This window comes from Schistocerca nitens, chromosome 6 (genome assembly GCF_023898315.1).
Source record: "Schistocerca nitens isolate TAMUIC-IGC-003100 chromosome 6, iqSchNite1.1, whole genome shotgun sequence".
In the NCBI taxonomy this organism is placed as follows: Eukaryota; Metazoa; Arthropoda; class Insecta; order Orthoptera; family Acrididae; genus Schistocerca; species Schistocerca nitens.
The window spans coordinates 44,254,644-44,273,732 of NC_064619.1; the positions used below are offsets into that span (position 1 = coordinate 44,254,644).

At 43.1% G+C, this 19,089-nt stretch overlaps 1 protein-coding gene across 1 annotated transcript in view; it reads left to right on the plus strand.

Annotated features, from left to right (window-relative positions):
* The window catches only part of LOC126263669 (peroxisomal multifunctional enzyme type 2), a 533,675-nt gene that overhangs the window by 338,341 nt on the left and 176,245 nt on the right, over positions 1-19,089 (plus strand). The window lies entirely within an intron of this gene.

Consider the following 19,089-nt stretch of genomic DNA (forward strand, 5'->3'; position numbering starts at 1 on the left):
ATAATAAGTGAGAGTAAACAGAATCTGGAACGATGGCGAAGATACTTTAATGACCTGCTGAATCGAGAGATAAAGCAATCAGAGGATATCTCTAATGACTGTAAGCAAGGATTGGAATTGAACAGCCACTGGATGGCCTAGGGTTAGTGAATGTTAAAAAAGCTTTAAGGAAACTGAAGAATAAGTCCCCCGGCAGTGACAGCATTCCTGCAGAATTGCTAAAATGTGGAGGAGCTACATTAGAGCAGTCTCTGTTTGAACTTATCACTCTCATATGGGAACAGGAAAGGATACCAGATGAATGGAATGAAGGAATATTATGTCACATACATAAAAAGGGCGACCGAATGCAGTGTAGAAACCATTGTGGAATCACTCTCCTGAACCTGGGCTACAAGGGGTTATCTAATATTATTTTTCATCGGCTACTCCCATAGGCGGATGAAAAGATTGGAATATACCAAAGCGAATTTCGACGAGGAAGGTCAACAATAGACCAGATTTTCAACCTGGAGAATTTTGGAGAAAGCTGCTGAATATATAATTGGAACACATCACCTCTTTATTGACGTTAATGCTGCATACGACAGCATGAATAGAAACCAGTTGTTTCATGCCTTATAGGAGATGGGTATGTATGGAAAGCTCCCGAGAACGGTTAAAATGATTATGTCTGAAGTAAGAAGCTGCATTCGAGTTCGAGGAAATTACTCAGACCCCATGGAAATAACAAATAGGCTACGTCAAGGAGATGAATTAGCATGCTTATTATTTAATGTAGCACTCGAGAAGGTGATTAGGGAAGCAGGCCTGTAGTCCAGGGGCACCATCTTCTACAAGTCAGTGCAGATTTCAGCATATGCAGATGACGTAGATATCATAGCACGGACAGTACCAGCACTGAAAGAAGCTTTTACAGCCTTCAGTCAAGCTAGTAAGAAGATGGGTCTTATGATAGATGAAGATAAAACTAAATACATGGCCTGTGGGAAAGCATATCAATCCAGTACACCATCAACTTTCAGTGTGAATGGATACACATTTGAAAGAGTTGATAGCTTCAAGTATCTTGGTTCCACAGTCGTCTGCTTTAATGACATCTCAACTGAAATTAAGATAAGGCTGATATCAGCAAATAAGGCATATTTGGCCTTGAGTAATTTATTCCGGTCATGACTCCTCAGCTGCCAAATAAAATTCACTATTTATAAAACCATTGCTAGACAAGTACTCACTTATGCTTCGTAAACATGGCCCTTGTTGGAAATCGATGCAAGGCTGCTCGACGGATTTGAGAGGGAAGTTTTGAGGAGAATAACTGGCCCTGTTTATGACAGAGAACAATGGAGGGAAAGGTACAATGCAGAATTGTACATTATATATGCCAATGCTCCTGTTACAAAAATCACACAATCAGGAAGGATAAGATGGGCAGGTCATGTGGCAAGAACAGAGGAGTCTGAGGTGATAAAGAAGATTCTCTTTGGTAGTCCAGGAGGACAAAGAGGGCATGGTCGACCTCGAGCAAGATGGCTGGAGGGAGTGGAAGAAGACTTAAAGAAGCTCAGATACAGAAACTAGAGGAGGGTAGCATGTGTCTGTAGTGGATGGCAGAATCTGTTTGGGAAGGCCAAGGTTCATCCTGAACTGAAGCACCACAGATGAAGAAGAAGAAGAAGAAGAAGAAGAAGAAGTAGATCCTGAAAACCCAAAGAAACTGGTGCACCTGCCTGATATCGTGTATGGCCCCCATGAGCATGTAGAGGTGTCGCAACACGTCTTGGCAAGGACTCGACTAATGTCTGAAGTAATGCTGGAGGGAATTGACACCATGAATCCCGCTGGGCTGTCCATAAATCCGTAAGAGCAAGAGAGAGTGAAAGCCTCTTCTGAACAGCATGTTGCAAGGCATCCCAGATATGCTCAATAACGTTCATGCATGAAGAGTTTGGTAGCCATCGGAAGTGTTCAAATTCAAAAGAGTGTTTCCGGAGCCACTCTGTAGCAATTCTGGACGTGTGGGTTGTCCTATTGTCCTTCTGGAATTGCCCAAGTCTGTCGGAATGCACAATGGACATGAAGGGATGCAGGTGATCAGACAGGAAGCTTACGAATGTGTCACCTGTCAGGGTGCGGGCTTTCAAAAAAAAATTATTGGTGGCCCTCAACTACGTACCCCCAGAATCAGAGATGAAATAGTAAAAGTTTTAGCTGGTTTCGTTGTCTAGGGGCTGGGATACATAGTTGCAGCATTACAAGCCAAATACTGCTGAGTCTACAGTACACAATATGAATATACACATGAATTGAATGGTCGAAGGTTCCTATCATTCGACAATTGCGAATTTTGAATGTAACATAGAAATTTATAAATGAAAGACTGCAATTAAATAAAATCTGCAGGTACTATTTTTAACGACTTTAAATGATGAGTACGATAGCAGAAGGACCTTTAAGAAAGCCATTTATTACTGCAACACACTGATTGTTGTCGATGGTCCAGCAATTAAATAAAACATAAGTTGAATAACAGGGAAACAATGGATTCCTACTTCACGTAATCAGTTACGCACAACAACATAGCTGGTGAGATACTCACTTCTAAGCGCATACTACATCTTCACTGCAGAAGCCACGGAAATCTCACAAGTGCACATGTCGGCACTATTTCTATCTCCCGCGACCAAGCGCAAACTGCTCAACACTCTCCAAGTATCTCTCGCGACCGTCCATCGCGCCTTCCCATCCAGCAATCCCCCGTGTCCTGTGCGACCTGATGCTCCTCCCACTTACATACAGTCTCTCCATTGACTTCGGTTGTCGCCTACCGTAGTAACGAGCGCTGTGATCGGCTAAAGAGCTCCCGCCATGTCTCCAAGCCAATCCACACTCACAAACATATTGAAACACGTACGAAATACTGGATTTACATTTAAATAACTTGAAATTAAATAAATATTCCTATGGATGGACCATAAACACGCTCTAACACATATTATTAAATACATAAACAAATCAAATAAACATATATCAAAGGAATAGAAACAAAAGTAGGCCAGTAGCCTAATGTCTCTGTGCTTCCTAAAACACAGTAAATATTTGACCAATTTCTTCATGAATAGTATATATTGAATGTAAACAAAGACATAGACGAATAAATATACTTATAAGCATGCTGCTATCGCTTTTTCGTGTAACTGTGGAATACTTATGGCCTGGCGCGATCAATAGTAATTGGCCACTTTGACTTCCAATAACTCATGTACTATTCAAGTTACAAGCCTGTAATTCATACCAATTTTGGTTTTCACTATAGCTTTCTAAAGACACGTCGACCGACAAAATCGGGTGAACCGTTTAGATTTTGCAAATTCGTTTCTGGGTGTTACTTGTATAATTTATAGTCACGTACTAAACTTTAAACTAACAAAGATATTGAAAATCTGATTACACCATCAGAATCATCGTGCAAATAATGGTAATGTACATGTTTCTTTTTAAGGCATCATGATTGCTCTGGCTATTATTAATTGTTACGTGAACTGTGAAATGTCTGCCGTTATGGTTTCACAAAGTCCGCCATATTTGTCACTCCCAACATTCAAATCTCCTTCATCAACACAAAGCCCATTCCTCAACACAGCATCAACATGGAATTACCAGCCACGCAGTTGGCCTGGATCACGGCTAATGTTCAGCACCATGCGGTTGATGACAAGCCCAGCTTGTCGAACATTCCGTGTGGCTATGCCAACTCCGAAATTAGAATATTTTCAGGGCGACACAACTCACCCGTTACCTCACAAGGGTCACATCTAGATGTATCAGGGGTCCCATATCACTCCAACTGGACACCTACTACACCATTTTGGAGCGTTCTCCAACTTGAACAGTCCCCTACTTACATGCAGGGTCCATGGATTCACGAGATTATCTGCATACAAGTACATGTCCCTCCATTCGATACAATTTGTAATGAGGCTCGTCCAACGAGGCAATAGGTTTCCAGTCATCAGCAGTCAAATCTCGCTGTTGACAGGCCCAAGCAAGGCTTAAAGCTTTGTGCTGTACAGTTATCAACTGCACTGGGTGCTTCCGACTGCAAATTGTTGCTCGTCATCCTCAGTTCGTACAGGCGGTTGGCGGAATTGGTGAAGGCGGAAGGCCTCGCTCGTGGGGTGGAATCGGAGCTAACTATTTGTAGTATCGTTCCCAGAACCGATCGCGGTCCTCTGGTTTGGAGCCGAGTGGAAGGCTTAAACCAGAGGCTCAGACGATTCTGCGGAGATCTGGGGTGCAAATTTCTCGACCTCCGCTATCGGGTGGAGAAATGTAGGGTCCCCCTGAATGGGTCAGGAGTGCACTACACGCCGGAAGCGGCTACAAGGGTAGCGGGGTACGTGTGGAGTGCACATGGGTTTTTTTTTAGGTTAGAGAATTCGCTCCCTAGGCCCGACAAGACGCCTCCTGAGACGCGGCAAGGTAGGAGTAGGCAAAATGCAACAGGGAATAACAATATTAATGTGCTAATAGTAAACTGCAGGAGCGTCTATAGAAAGGTCCCAGAACTGCTCTCATTAATAAACGGTCACAACGCCCATATAGTACTAGGGACAGAAAGTTGGCTGAAACCAGACGTAAACAGTAATGAAATCCTAAACTCAGATTGGAATGTATACCGCAGAGACAGGCTGGACAGTGAAGGGGGAGGCGTGTTTATAGCGATAAGAAGTGCAATAGTATCGAAAGAAATTGACGGAGATCCGAAATGTGAAATGATTTGGGTGAAGGTCACGGTTAAAGCAGGCTCAGACATGGTAATTGGATGTCTTTATAGGCCTCCTGGCTCAGCAGCTGTTGTGGCTGAGCACCTGAAGGATAATTAGGAAAATATTTCGAGTAGATTTCCCCACCATGTTATAGTTCTGGGTGGATATTTTAATTTGCCGGATATAGACTGGGAGACTCAAACGTTCATAACGGGTGGCAGCGACAAAGAATCCAGTGAAATTTTTTTAAGTGCTTTATCTGAAAACTACCTTGAGCAGTTAAACAGAGAACCGACTCGTGGCGATAACATATTAGACCTTCTGGTGACAAACAGACCCGAACTATTTGAAACAGTTAACGCAGAACAGGGAATCAGCGATCATAAAGCGGTTACGGCATCGATGATTTCAGCCGTAAATATAAATATTAAAAAAGATAGGAAGATTTTTCTGTTTAGCAAAAGTAACAAAAAGCAGATTACAGAGTACCTGACGGCTCAACACAAAAGTTTTGTCTCAAGTACAGATAGTGTTGAGGATCAGTGGACAAAGTTCAAAACCATCGCACAATATGCGTTAGATGAGTATGTGCCAAGCAAGATCGTAAGAGATGGAAATGAGCCACCGTGGTACAACAACCGAGTTAGAAAACTGCTGCGGAAGCAAAGGGAACTTCACAGCAAACATAAACATAGCCAAAGCCTTGCAGACAAACAAAAATTACGCGAAGCGAAATGTAGTGTGAGGAGGGCTATGCGAGAGGCGTTCAATGAATTCGAAAGTAAAGTTCTATGTACTGACTTGGCTGAAAGCCCTAAGAAATTCTGGTCTTATGTCAAAGCGGTAGGTGGATCAAAACAAAATGTCCAGACACTCTGTGACCAAAATGGTAACGAAACAGAGGATGACAGACTAAAGGCCGAAATACTAAATGTCTTTTTCCAAAGCTGTTTCACAGAGGAAGACTGCACTGTAGTTCCTTCTCTAGATTGTCGCACAGATGACAAAATGGTAGATATCGAAATAGACGACAGAGGGATAGAGAAACAATTAAAATCGCTCAAAAGAGGAAAGGCCGCTGGATCTGATGGGATACCAGTTCTATTTTACACAGAGTACGCGAAGGAACTTGCCCCCCTTCTTGCAGCGGTGTACCGTAGGTCTCTAGAAGAGCGTAGCGTTCCAAAGGATTAGAAAAGGGCACAGGTCATCCCCGTTTTCAAGAAGGGACGTCGAACAGATGTGCAGAACTATAGACCTATATCTCTAACGTCGATCAGTTGTAGAATTTTGGAACACGTATTATGTTCGAGTATAATGACTTTCCTGGAGACTAGAAATCTACTCTGTAGGAATCAGCATGGGTTTCGAAAAAGACGGTCGTGTGAAACCCAGCTCGCGCTATTCGTCCACGAGGCTCAAAGAGGGCCATAGACACGGGTTCACAGGTAGATGCCGTGTTTCTTAACTTCCGCAAGGCGTTCGATACAGTTCCCCACAGTCGTTTAATGAACAAAGTAAGAGCATATGGACTATCAGATCAATTGTGTGATTGGATTGAGGAGTTCCTAGATAACAGAACGCAGCATGTCATTCTCAATGGAGAGAAGTCTTCCGAAGTAAGAGTGATTTCAGGTTGCCACAGGGGAGTATCATAGGACCGTTGCTATTCACAATATACATAAATGACCTTGTGGATGACATCGGAAGTTCACTGAGGCTTTTTGCAGATGATGCTGTGGTGTATCGAGAGGTTGTAACAATGGAAAATTGTACTGAAATGCAGGAGGATCTGTAGCGAATTGACGCATGGAGCAGGGAATGGCAATTGAATCTCAATGTAGACAAGTGTAATGTGCTGCGAATACATAGAAAGATAGATCACTTATCATTTAGCTACAAAATAGCAGGTCAGCAACTGGAAGCAGTTAATTCCATAAATGATCTGGGAGTACGCATTAGGAGTGATTTAAAATGGACTTATCATATAAAGTTGATCGTCGGTAATGCAGATGCCAGACTGAGATTCATTGGAAGAATCCTAAGGAAATGCAATCCGAAAACAAAGGAAGTAGGTTACAGTACGCTTGTTCGCCCACTGCTTGAATACTGCTCAGCAGTGTGGGATCCGTACCAGATAGGGTTGACAGAAGATATAGAGAAGATCCAACGGAGAGCAGCACGCTTCGTTGCAGGATCGTTTAGTAATCGCGAAAGCGTTACGGAGATGATAGATAAACTCCAGTGGAAGACTCTGCAGGAGAGACGCTCAGTAGCTCGGTACGGGCTTTTGTTGAAGTTTCGAGAACATACCTTCACCGAAGAGTCAAGCAGTATATTGCTCCCTCCTGCGTATATCTCGCGAAGAGACCACGAGGATAAAATCAGAGAGATTAGAGCCCACGCAGAAGCATACAGACAATCCTTCTTTCCACGAACAATACGAGACTGGAATAGAAGGGAGGACCAATAGAGGTACTCAGGGTACCCTCCGCCACACACCGTCAGGTGGCTTGCGAAGTATGGATGTAGATGTAGAATGGTATACGGGTGGACCTTCGGTTCTGAAAGCCCATATCGATGATGTTTTGTTGAATGGTTTGCAAGCTGACACCAGCTGATGATCCAGCATTGAAATCTGCAGCAATTTGCGGAAGGATTGCACTTCTGTCACGTTGAACAATTCTCTTCAGTCATTGTTAGCCCCTTTCTTGTGGCATCTTTTTTCAGTCGCAGCGACGTTGTAGATTTGATGTTTTACCGGATTCGTAAGGGAAAATCCCACTTCCTCCCTAGCTCAGAGATGCTGTGTCCCATCGCTCATACGCCGACTATAACACCATGTTCAAGCTCACTCACGTCTTGATAACATGTCATTGCAGCAGCAGTATCCCCTAGCAACTGCACCAGACACTTGTTGTCTTATATAGGCGTTGCCGACTGCAGCTCCGTATTCCGCCTGTTTACATATCTCTGTCTTTGAATATGCATGCCTTTACCAGTTTCTTTGGCACTTCAGTGTATAAGTTACACATACTCACAGTTCTGTTAAAAGTATGGAAGTTAGGTTAGGGAGTGATGAAGCAATCACATGCAGTTTTTGCACATGTTCTTTCCCAATGATTTCCTCTTAGTGCAGTGTTATTCAGAAACAGTAATGACATTAATGGCGCAGCACATTCCGAGTTCCTGTTAGCATCCATATGTAGTCGAAAGCTGTAAAAAGTACCGAATGAGCTGTAATCTCGACTACATTGACGAACACAGACACAGTTTCGTTCTGTTCAGGATAAACTACAATTCTGAACAGCTCGTGTGAGTGAAATTCCGTCTAGTGTGATTGACCTCGCTTTTGGATGAAGCTAGCCAGCAATATACACATCTTCTACTCTTGATTAAGTACGCAGTTGCCGGCCGTAGTGGCCGTGCGGTTCTAGGCGCTGCAGTCTGGAACCGCGAGGCCGCTACGGTCGCAGGTTCGAATCCTGCCTCGGGCACGGATGTGTGTGATGTCCTTAGATTAGTTAGGTTTAACTAGTTCTAAGTTCTAGGGGACTAATGACCTCAGAAGTTGAGTCCCATAGTGCTCAGAGCCATTTTAAGTACGCAGTTATCCAGCTATGCATTTCTGTAAACAGCAAAATGTGTTTCTGTAAGACTAGAACAACAGTCGAAGCTATATGATTCTAGTATTCAGTCATAAGACATGTGCTCCACGTTGATATGAGTTAAATAAGATGTGAAAGCCATTAATCTGAAAACCAACGGCTCCCTACCAATGTTAAAGTCACAGCTGGAAGGAGGACGTCTATATTGATGTGATGACAGCAAACGTCACCCGTGGGATAGTACAGGTATTGATAATGGTATCAACGTCCTCCGCCAACAGATAGCGTAGTGGCATAGCTGCAAGAGCGCCATAGCGCCATCTTTGTCTACCCATTAATAGGGACTGCTCACAACCGAAAGGCTCAGTGAGGTGCAGACGTGTGAAGCAAGCAGGTAACCATGCCACGGAGACCCTCTAGTGCTTCCTACATACAACTGAGCAAGTTCGAAAGCCGTCAAATTGTGGCCTTCCGAGTGGCGGGGTAGTCCTTTCGGAGAACTGCCACTAAAGTTCACGTGCTGCGTCGGTTGTGCAACTATGGTGGTGTCAGTGGTCACATGAACATTCTACACCCTGCAAGATCCCCTCGCTTCTAAACTGATACTGTTATGACCCAGCTTAGCCGCGAGTCCGTAGAGAGTGGTATATGTGACGTACAGTATAACTGGTCAGCATTTCCACCTGGAATTTGCGAGTGTAAGTCGGACCTTCCTTGATCCGCCTTGGTGGTGAGTCGTGTCGTCGCATTTCCTCCTACCTGTGCGCGGTGCAGCTCTGGTAAATGTCGTGCCGTGCAGATTCTTCATTGGCGCATTGGATGTCTCTGTCAGTGGAAGCTAATTATCTGAAATTGCTGTCGATCAACTTTGGGGTATCTATTTACTCGAAATTAACATTCAGAATGCCGTAATATCACTTTTATTCTTATTAGATCCATAATGAAACACTCATGTCACAAACTACTCGTAACCGAGAGCATGGCTACCATCGAACAAGACAGGAAGAGCTCTTAACGCCGACTGCCGACTTAGGCGCGCAGTCCGCAACTCTTACTAGTTTCGTCACAGTTCGTGGATTTCCGTTCAAGTTCGTACTTACTAAGATATGCATTTGTTAATGAACGGGTGTGAATTTTAACGAGGCAAAATTATGATAAATAGTTTTAAACATCCAGTGGCTCCTCCTTGTATTCATGTTGTCATAAACGACTTTAATTATTAAATGTAAATAAACAAAATCGGTGACTTTGGAGCTAAGATGGCGGTACTTCCGGTCATGTATATTTCCCAGGCTGACGCTTGTAGCTACGGTCCAGCGCCGAGCCCCACCCCACTACGCGCGACGTACGGTCGCTTCGTCACCTAGCAAGCCAGCGTGGGAAATGCTCTCCGACTCATGGCCGGCTACGGACTACAGCACTTCCTAACTATCGTCAATACATCAATAAGAGACAATAATTTATTAAAAATGGTAAAAATGTCTTCCTCACGTAAGACGCACCTTATAACCTGTAGACGACGTTCTGGACATCCACGTAGCACAGACGCCTGCCAGGATCGTCTTATTGTAAGGGCTTTAGTGAGAGATCGCACAGCTACCACAGCACAGATAAAAGCTCTTGTGAGCCCAGACGTGTCACCATGAACTGTTGCAAACCAGTTACGGGCACTGGGACTGTGGGCACGCACAGCACTAGCCCATCTTTCGCCACAGCGCCAATGTACACAGCTTGACTGGTGCATTCAGAAGGCCATTTGGAAGATGGAATAGCATGCCATGGTCTTCACCGATGAAAGCACATTCTGCCTGCACACAAGTGATGGTCCTTTGCACATATGATGTGGACCTGGTAATTGCTGCCTCACCGAGTGCATTCGTCGAAGACACACTGCATCCATCTTAGGGCTTACGGTCTGGAGAGCGATAAGCTACAACTCTCGTTCTCCTTTCGTGTTTCTGGAGGGGACGATGACGAGCACTCAGTATGTGCAGAATGTTGTTAGACCCGTTCTTTTGCGGCTCTTGCAACAGGAGGGTGATGCGCTTTTCCAACAGGATAATGCTTGTCCACAGACTGCCCGTGAAACTCGACGTGCTCTGCAAGACGTGCAGCTACTTCCCTGGCCAGCGCGATCTCCATACTTGTCTCCAGTTGAGCACGTTTGGGATATCTACATCTACATCTACATTTACGCTCCGCAAGCCACCCAACGGTGTGTGGCGGAGGGCACTTTACGTGCCACTGTCATTACCTCCCTTTCCTGTTCCAGTCGCATATGGTTCGCGGGAAGGACGACTGCCGGAAAGCCTCCGTGCGCGCTCGAATCTCTCTAATTTTACATTGGTGATCTCCTCGGGAGGTATAAGTAGGGGGAAGCAATATATTCGATACCTCATCCAGAAACGCACCCTCTAGAAACCTGGACAGCAAGCTACACCGCGATTCAGAGCGCCTCCCTTGCAGAGTCTGCCACTTGAGTTTGCTAAACATCTCCGTAACAGTATCACGCTTACCAAATAACCCTGTGACGAAACGCGCCGCTCATCTTTGGATCTTCTCTATCTCTTCTGTCAACCCGACCTGGTACGGATCCCACACTGATAAGCAATACCCAAGTATAGGTCGAACGAGTGTTTTGTAAGCCAACTCCTTTTTTATGGACTACATTTTCTAAGGACTCTCCCACCCGCCTTACCAACAATTAATTTTATATAATCATTCCACTTCAAATCGTTCCGTACGCATACTGCTACCAGTGTTTGTTCCGCTATCATATAATCATACAATAAAGGATCCTTCTTCCTATGTATTCGCAACACATTACATTTGTCTATGTTAAGGGTCAGTTGCCGCTCCCTGCACCAAGTGCCTATCCGCAGCAGATCTTCTTGCATTTCGCTGCAATTTTATAATGCTGCAACTTCTCTGTATACTACAGCAGCATCCGCGAAAAGCCGCATGGAACTTCCGACACTATCTACTAGGTCATTGTGAAAAGCAATGGTCCCATAACACTCCCCTGTGGCACGCCAGAGGTTACTTTAACGTCTGTAGACGTCTCTCCATTCAGAACAACATGCTGTGTTCTGTTTGCTAAAAACTCTTCAATCCAGCCACACAGCTAGTCTGATATTCCGTGGGCTCCTACTTTGTTTATCAGGCGACAGTGCGGAACTGTATCGAACGCCTTCCGGAAGTCAAGGAAAATGGCATATACCTGGGAACCTGTATCTAATATTTTCTGGGTCTCATGAACAAATAAAGCGAGTTGGGTCTCACACGATCGCTATTTCCGGAATCCATGTTGATTCTTACAGAGTAGACTCTGGGTTTCCAGAAATGACATGATCCGAAACAAAAAACATGTTCTAAAATTCTACAACAGATAGATGTCAGAGATATAGGCCTTTAGTTTTGCGCATCTGTTCGACGACCCTTCTTGAAAACTGGAACTACCTGTGCTCTTTTCCAATCATTTGGAACCTTCCGTTCCTCTAGAGACTTGCGGTACACGGCTGTTAGAAGGGAGGCAAGTTCTTTCGCGTACTCTGTGTAGAATCGAATTGGTATCCTGTCAGGTCCAGTGGACTTTCCTCTGTTGAGTGATTTCAGTTGCTTTTCTTCCTTGGACACTTATTTCGATGTCAGCCATTTTTTCGTTTGTGCGAGGATTTAGAGAAGGAACTGCAGTGCGGTCTTCCTCTGTGAAACAGCTTTGGAAAAAGGTGTTTAGTATTTCAGCATTACACGTGTCATCCCCTGTTTCAATACCATTATCATCCCAGGGTGTCTGGATATCCTGTTTCGATCCACTTACTGATTTAACTAAGACCAGAACTTCCTAGGATTTTCTGTCAAGTCGGCACATAGAATTTTACTTTCGAATTCACTGAACACTTCACGCATAGCCCTCCTTGCGCTAACTTTGACATCGCTTAGCTTCTGTTTGTCTGAGAGGTTTTGGCTGCGTTTAAATTTGCAGTGAAGCTCTCTTTGCTTTCGTAGTAGTTTCCTAACTTTGTTGTTGAACCACCTTGGGTTTTTCCCGTCCCTCACAATTTTACTTGACACGTACCTGTCTAAAACGCATTTTACGATTGCCTTGAACTTTTTCCATAAATACTCAACATTGTCAGTGTCGGAACAGAAATTTTCGTTTTGATCTGTTAGGTAGTCTGAAATGTGCCTCTTATTACTCTTACTAAACGGATATGATGGGACAAGAAGCGACTTGTGCAACTCGTCAACCAACAATTCTTACAGAACTACATAAAGGGGTCAAGTAGGCGTGGCATAACATATCCGAGGATGTATTTACCGTCTGTACGATCGACTGGATACCTGTGTAGGCTATATATACCACGTACTAATATGAGTGTTTCATCTTGGGTCGATACCTGGTACCTCAGAACCACTTGTGCTACTGATCTGTAAACGTTGTTGTTGTTGTGGTCTTCAGTCCTGAGACTGGTTTGATGCAGCTCTCCACGCTACTCTATCCTGTGCAAGCTTCTTCATCTCCCAGTACCAACTGCAACCTACATCCTTTTGAATCTGCTTAGTGTATTCATCTCTTGGTCTCCCTCTACTATTTTTACCCTTCACGCTGCCCTCCAATACTGAACTGGTGATCCCTTGATGCCTCAGAACATGTCCTACCAACCGATCCCTTCTTCTAGTCAAGTTGTGCCACAAACTTCTCTTCTCCCCAATCCTATTCAATACTTCCTCATTAATTATGTGATCTACCCATCTAATCTTCAGCATTCTTCTGTAGCACCACATTTCGAAAGCTTCTATTCTCTTCTTGTCCAAACTATTTATCGTCCATGTTTCACTTCCATACGTGGCTACACTCCATACAAATACTTTGAGAAACGACGTCCTGACTCTTAAACCTATACTCGATGTTAACAAATTTCTCTTTTTCAGAAATGCTTTCCTTGCCATTGCCAGTCTACATTTTATATCCTCTCTACTTCGACCATCATCAGTTATTTTGCTCCCCAAATAGCAAAACTCCTTTACTACTTTAAGTGTCTCATTTCCTAATCTAATTCCCTCAGCATCACGCCGGCCGCGGTGGCCATGCGGTTCTGGGCGCGTCAGTCCGGAACCGCGCGATTGCTACGGTCGCAGGTTCGAATCCTACCTCGGGCGTGGATGTGTGTGATGTCCTTAGGTTAGTTAGGTTTAACTAGTTCTAAGTTCGAGGGGACTGATGACCTAAGATGTTAAGTCCCATAGTGCTCAGAGCCATTTGAACCATTTGAACCTCAGCATCACCCGACTTAATTCGACTACATTCCATTATCCTTGTTTTGCTTTTGTCGATGTTCATCTTATATCCAACTTTTAAGACACGCTCCATTCCGTTCAACTGCTCTTCCAAGTCCTTTGCTGTCTCTGACAGAATTACAATGTCATCGGCGAACCTCAAAGGTTTTTATTTCTTCTCCATGGATTTTAATACCTACTCCGAATTTTTCTTTTGTTTCCTTCACTGCTTGCTCAATATAGAGATTGAATAACATCGGGGAGAGGCTACAACCCTGTCTCACTCCCTTCCCAACCACTGCTTCCCTTTCATGCCCCTCGACTCTTATAACTGCCATCTGGTTTCTGTACAAATTGTAAATAGCTTTTCGCTCCCTGTATTTTACCCCTGCCACCTTCAGGATTTGAAAGAGAGTATTCCAGTCAACATTGTCAAAAGCTTTCTCTAAGTCTACAACTGCTAGAAAAGTAGGTTTGCCTTTCCTCAATCTAGCTTCTAAGATAAGTCGTAGGGTCAGTATTGCCTCACGTGTTCCGATATTTCTACGGAATCAAAACTGATCTTCCCCGAGGTCCGCTTCTACCAGTTTTTCCATTCGTCTGTAAAGAATTCGCGTTAGTATTTTGCAGCCGTGACTTATTAAACTGATAGTTCGATAATTTTCACATCTGTCAACACCAGCTTTCTTTGGGATTGGAATTATTATATTCTTCTTGAAGTCTGAGGGTATTTCGCCTGTCTCATACATCTTGCTCACCAGATGGTAGAGTTTTGTCAGGAGTGGCTCTCCCAAGGCTGTCAGTAGTTCTAATGGAATGTTATCTACTCCCGGGGCTTGGTTTCGACTCAGGTCTTTCAGTGCTCTGTCAAACTCTTCACGCACTATCATATCTCCCATTTCATCTTCATCTACATCCTCTTCCATTTCCATAATATTGTCCTCAAGTACATCGCCCTTGCATAGACCCTCTATATACTCCTTCCACCTTTCTGCTTTCCCTTCTTTGCTTAGAAGTGGGTTTCCATCTGAGCTCGTGATATTCATGCAAGTGGTTCTCTTTTCTCCAAAGGTCTCTTTAATTTTCCTGTAGGCAGTATCTATCTTACCCCTAGTGAGACAAGCCTCTACATCCTTATATTTGTCCTCTGGCCATCCCTGCTTAGCCATTTGGCACTTCCAGTCTATCTCATTTTTGAGACATTTGTATTACTTTTTGCCTGCTTCATTTACTGCATTTTTTTTATTTTCTCCTTTCATCAATTAAATTCAACATTTCTTCTGTTACCCAAGGATTTCTACTAGCCCTCGTATTTTTACCTACTTGATCCTCTGCTGCCTTCACTACTTCATCCCTCAAAGCTACCCATTCCTCTTCTACTGTATTTCTTTCCCCCATTCCTACCATTTGTTCCCTTACGCTCTCCCTGAAACTCTGTACAACCTCTGGTTTAGTCAGTTTATCCAGGTCCCATCTCCTTAAATTCCCAACTTTTTGTAGTTTCTTCAGTTTTAATCTACAGTTCATAACCAATAGATTGTGGTCAGAGTCCACATCTGCCCCTGGAAATGTCTTACAATTTAAAACCTGGTTCCTAAATCTCTGTCTTACCATTATATAATCTATCTGAAACCTGTCAGTATCTCCAGGCTTCTTCCATGTATACAATCTTCTTTTATGATTCTTGAACCAAGTGTTAGCTATGATTAAGTTGTGCTCGGTGCAAAATTCTACCAGGCGGCTTCCTCTTTCGTTTCTTACCCCCAATCCATATTCACCTACTACGTTTCCTTCTCTCCCTTTTCCTGCTGACGAATTCCAGTCACCCATGACAATTTTTCGTCTCCCTTCACTATCTGAATAATTTCTTTTATTTCATCATACATTTCTTCAATTTCTTCGTCATCTGCAGAGCTAGTAGGCATATAAACTTGTACTACTGTGGTAGGCATGGGCTTCGTATCTATCTTGGCCACAATAATGCGTTCACTATGCTGTTTGTAGTAGCTTACCGCATTCCTATTTTCCTATTCATTATTAAACGTAATCATTTGATTTACTTCATATGCACTGTTGCAACAATAAATCTTGAGTGAAACGGTGTACTAATTTTTTTCTGGCAGTCTAGTTATACCATATGCAGATGTTTTTCTGGAGATTAGCTAGTGTGACGCATTCAACTTGATGTACTCTCAGGTGAAGTCTGTACCAGTGCTTCTGCACCAACGGGCAGTAAACAGTATTGCAGTTACTTCTTAACAAAACTTCAATCAGTACTGATCTCTCTTAGTGAAGCGTACCCATAGCTACTTATATACCAGTTGATCTTGTTGACAGCGTCCTCCAAATATCGGGAGTGAGGTTATCCTCATCTGTAAAGAAGCCATTCGCGTTGATTTGGGACTGACTGATTTTCCGTTTCTCAGTATCACCGTCAGTCTCTAAAGCTATGAAGCTAGCAACTGCAAACTCGTCGTTTTTCGAAGGGAAGACCGACGCCAGCAGCAATCGGACAGCGAATTAAATCGACTGTACAAGTTGGAAATTTTTGTCGGACTGGGGCTCAAACCAGGATCTCGTGTGTGTGTGTGTAGTATGCCCGTCTTTTTGTTGTATTTAACGGAAAACAAAAGTGCTGAAACTTTATTTCTAATTTTAGAAGAGTTCTACAAGATGCTAATGAATCGATTCTATCAGTATTAACTCTGTTGACTAACTCTTTTGCAAATGACACACTCTTTCAATACAGTCATATTTCAGATTGTAACTTTTCTCTAACTAAAAAATAAAAAAAAAGTATGTAGTTGAATTTCCTGTAAAGTGAATAGTATGGCTATAATCTCTCTGTGTTCTTGAGTGAAATGCTTACACAGTACACGGATGACTACTGTAGACATTAAAAACACAGGGTATAACAAAAATGTACGACCAAATTTCAGGAAACATTCCTCACATGTGGATGAAGATAACATTTTATATGGCATGGGTCCGGAAACGTTTTGTTTCCATGTTAGAGCTCAGTTTCTACAATTCTTCAACACATTAATCATGGGGAACACATAGGAAGAGAACGTATCAGCACAGTATGAAACACTTTTCTAAATGAAATCTTCAAAATGCCTCCCATTGGCATGGATACATGCATCATCCGGCTGTCTCATTGAATTCCTCGTGGGCACATGTATCCCTGGGGAATTTTGTATTGTTTCACTGTCTCCCACAATACGGGCACGAAGACTCTGTAAATCTTGTATCGGGGTTCCGTACACAAGAGCTCTCATGCCCTCACAAATAAAAGTCTAATGAGTTTAGATCCAAAGAGCATTGAGGCCAAGAAATTGGGAGGACGCCGGTTCAGGATTCAGGTTTTCCGCGATTTCCCTACATCGCTCTAGGCTAATGCCGGGATGGTTCCTCTGAAAAAAAAATTGTCGATTACGTTACCCATCCTTTCGTATTCTGAGCTTGTGCTTAAACTCTAATGACTTCGCTGTCAACGGAACATTAAACTCCAATCTTCATTTCTTTTTTCCCTTTCGTCATTTCTCGGGGCGTCTAACGTTGGCTACGCAACGTTTCATGTAACAAAACGCATTATGCAGTGTTGGTATATTCTGTTTCTGTGTGTTTCCCATGAGTAATGTGGTTATGAAAGGAAGTAGAAAAAATGAGTCGTAACATGGACATAAAGCGTCTGGACTCATGCCTATGTAACAAATTTTATTCCTCTGGGTCTGAGTAATGTTTCTTGAAAGTTTGGCCCTACCTATTTGTTACACTCTGTATGTTTGGTCAGTTACAGCATTAATGTCAACACTTCTAGCAAATTCTCGTGAGACAGAGCAAAAGTAACGCAGTGGATAAGACATTGAACTTACATTGAGTGGGACAGTGGTGCAAATCCCAGCCCCGCATTTACGTTTCCTTTGCATTTCCTAAAAAGTTCACGGCAAATGCCAAGACAGTTCCTTTTGAAAGGGATTTCCTTCCCTGTCCTTTGTCAGTCTGAGCTTGTTCAGTGTATCTTACAACCTAGTGGTGGGCAGGAAATCGCGTATCTGTTAGAAATCACAGTGACTGAGAAGTCACAGATATCACAGTAGCAACTTTACAGAATCTAACTGCGATTTCAGTCACAGTTAGCAGTCGTAATAAGTATTTCACATTCAAAGACGTGAGCCATCTATTGGTCGAATTTAGCACTGCTTTCTGCGATTTCTGTGACAAGTAGCAACTAAGAGTCGCAAGTAGCATCTAAAAAGCGCGGTTAACAGTGGCATCTGTTGGCCTAAGTTCGTACTACGTCCATCTCTGCGGTACGCTATGGAGTCCAACTGCGATTTCCGTGACAAGTCGCAACTAAGAGTCGCAAGTAGCAGCTAGAAAGCGCGGTTAACAGTGCCATCTGTGGGTCAAAGTTCGTACTACGCCCATCTCTGCGATACACTATTGAGTCCAACTGCGATTTCCGTGACAAATCGCAACTAAGAGTCGCAAGTAGCAACTAAAAAGCGCAGTTAGCACTGCCATCTGTTGAGCAAAGTTCATACTACGCTATTCGCTACCGAGTCAAACTGCGATTTCTGTGACAAATCGCAACTAAGAGTCGCAAGTAGCAACTAAAAAGCGCAGTTAACATACTTTTCCTAGTGTCATCTGTTGACCGACGTACGTACTTCGTTATGAGAGCCTTGTGCCTCACGAGATCGATGTGCTGTGTGTGCATATGAAGGGCTTATTTCAATAGTGGTACAAGTCCATTTTTGTTCATTTTGAGATACAGAGTCGTAAAGTTAAATGAGCGCTGAAAAATCTGCAGTTGAGATGCCAGAAATATTCAAGCATATGGCTTCTTGCTAGAGATGAACCTTTATTTATGTTTGTTTGGATCACTAATTTCAGAAGCATTATAGACAGAAAAGTGGAGGTAATGGACTTGTACCACTATTGAAATAAGCCTTTCATATTATATGACGACTTGCACATTCAGCATCAGTTATGGTTGGTCAAATACTGGCGTGACTCTGAATGTATTATATTAATAAGAAGCAACATTGCCCTTTTCTCCTGAAAATATCAAGTAACGTAACAAATGTGTTTGATTCTGCTTCCAATATGACAGTTTTGGTTAATACTCCACATGCCTAAAGGACTTTGCAATGTTAACACAGCAGAACTCAGACATCTGTATAAGTGTAGAGATATGAAAACAGTCATATGAATGCCCCACTTTTGTTCCGACACAGTTCAAGACTCGGGAGAAAAGTTTTACACCTGGTGTTCTACATGGCAACTTCACACACAAGAACTTTTTGCCGACACTACTACCACCTACATAAGTAAGCTTTTCCTGTGTTACTTTCAAGTAATGCACTTAACCTATTCCTGATTTAAATGGAAGATCTGTACTTCCCACTTTCATATCAACAGCC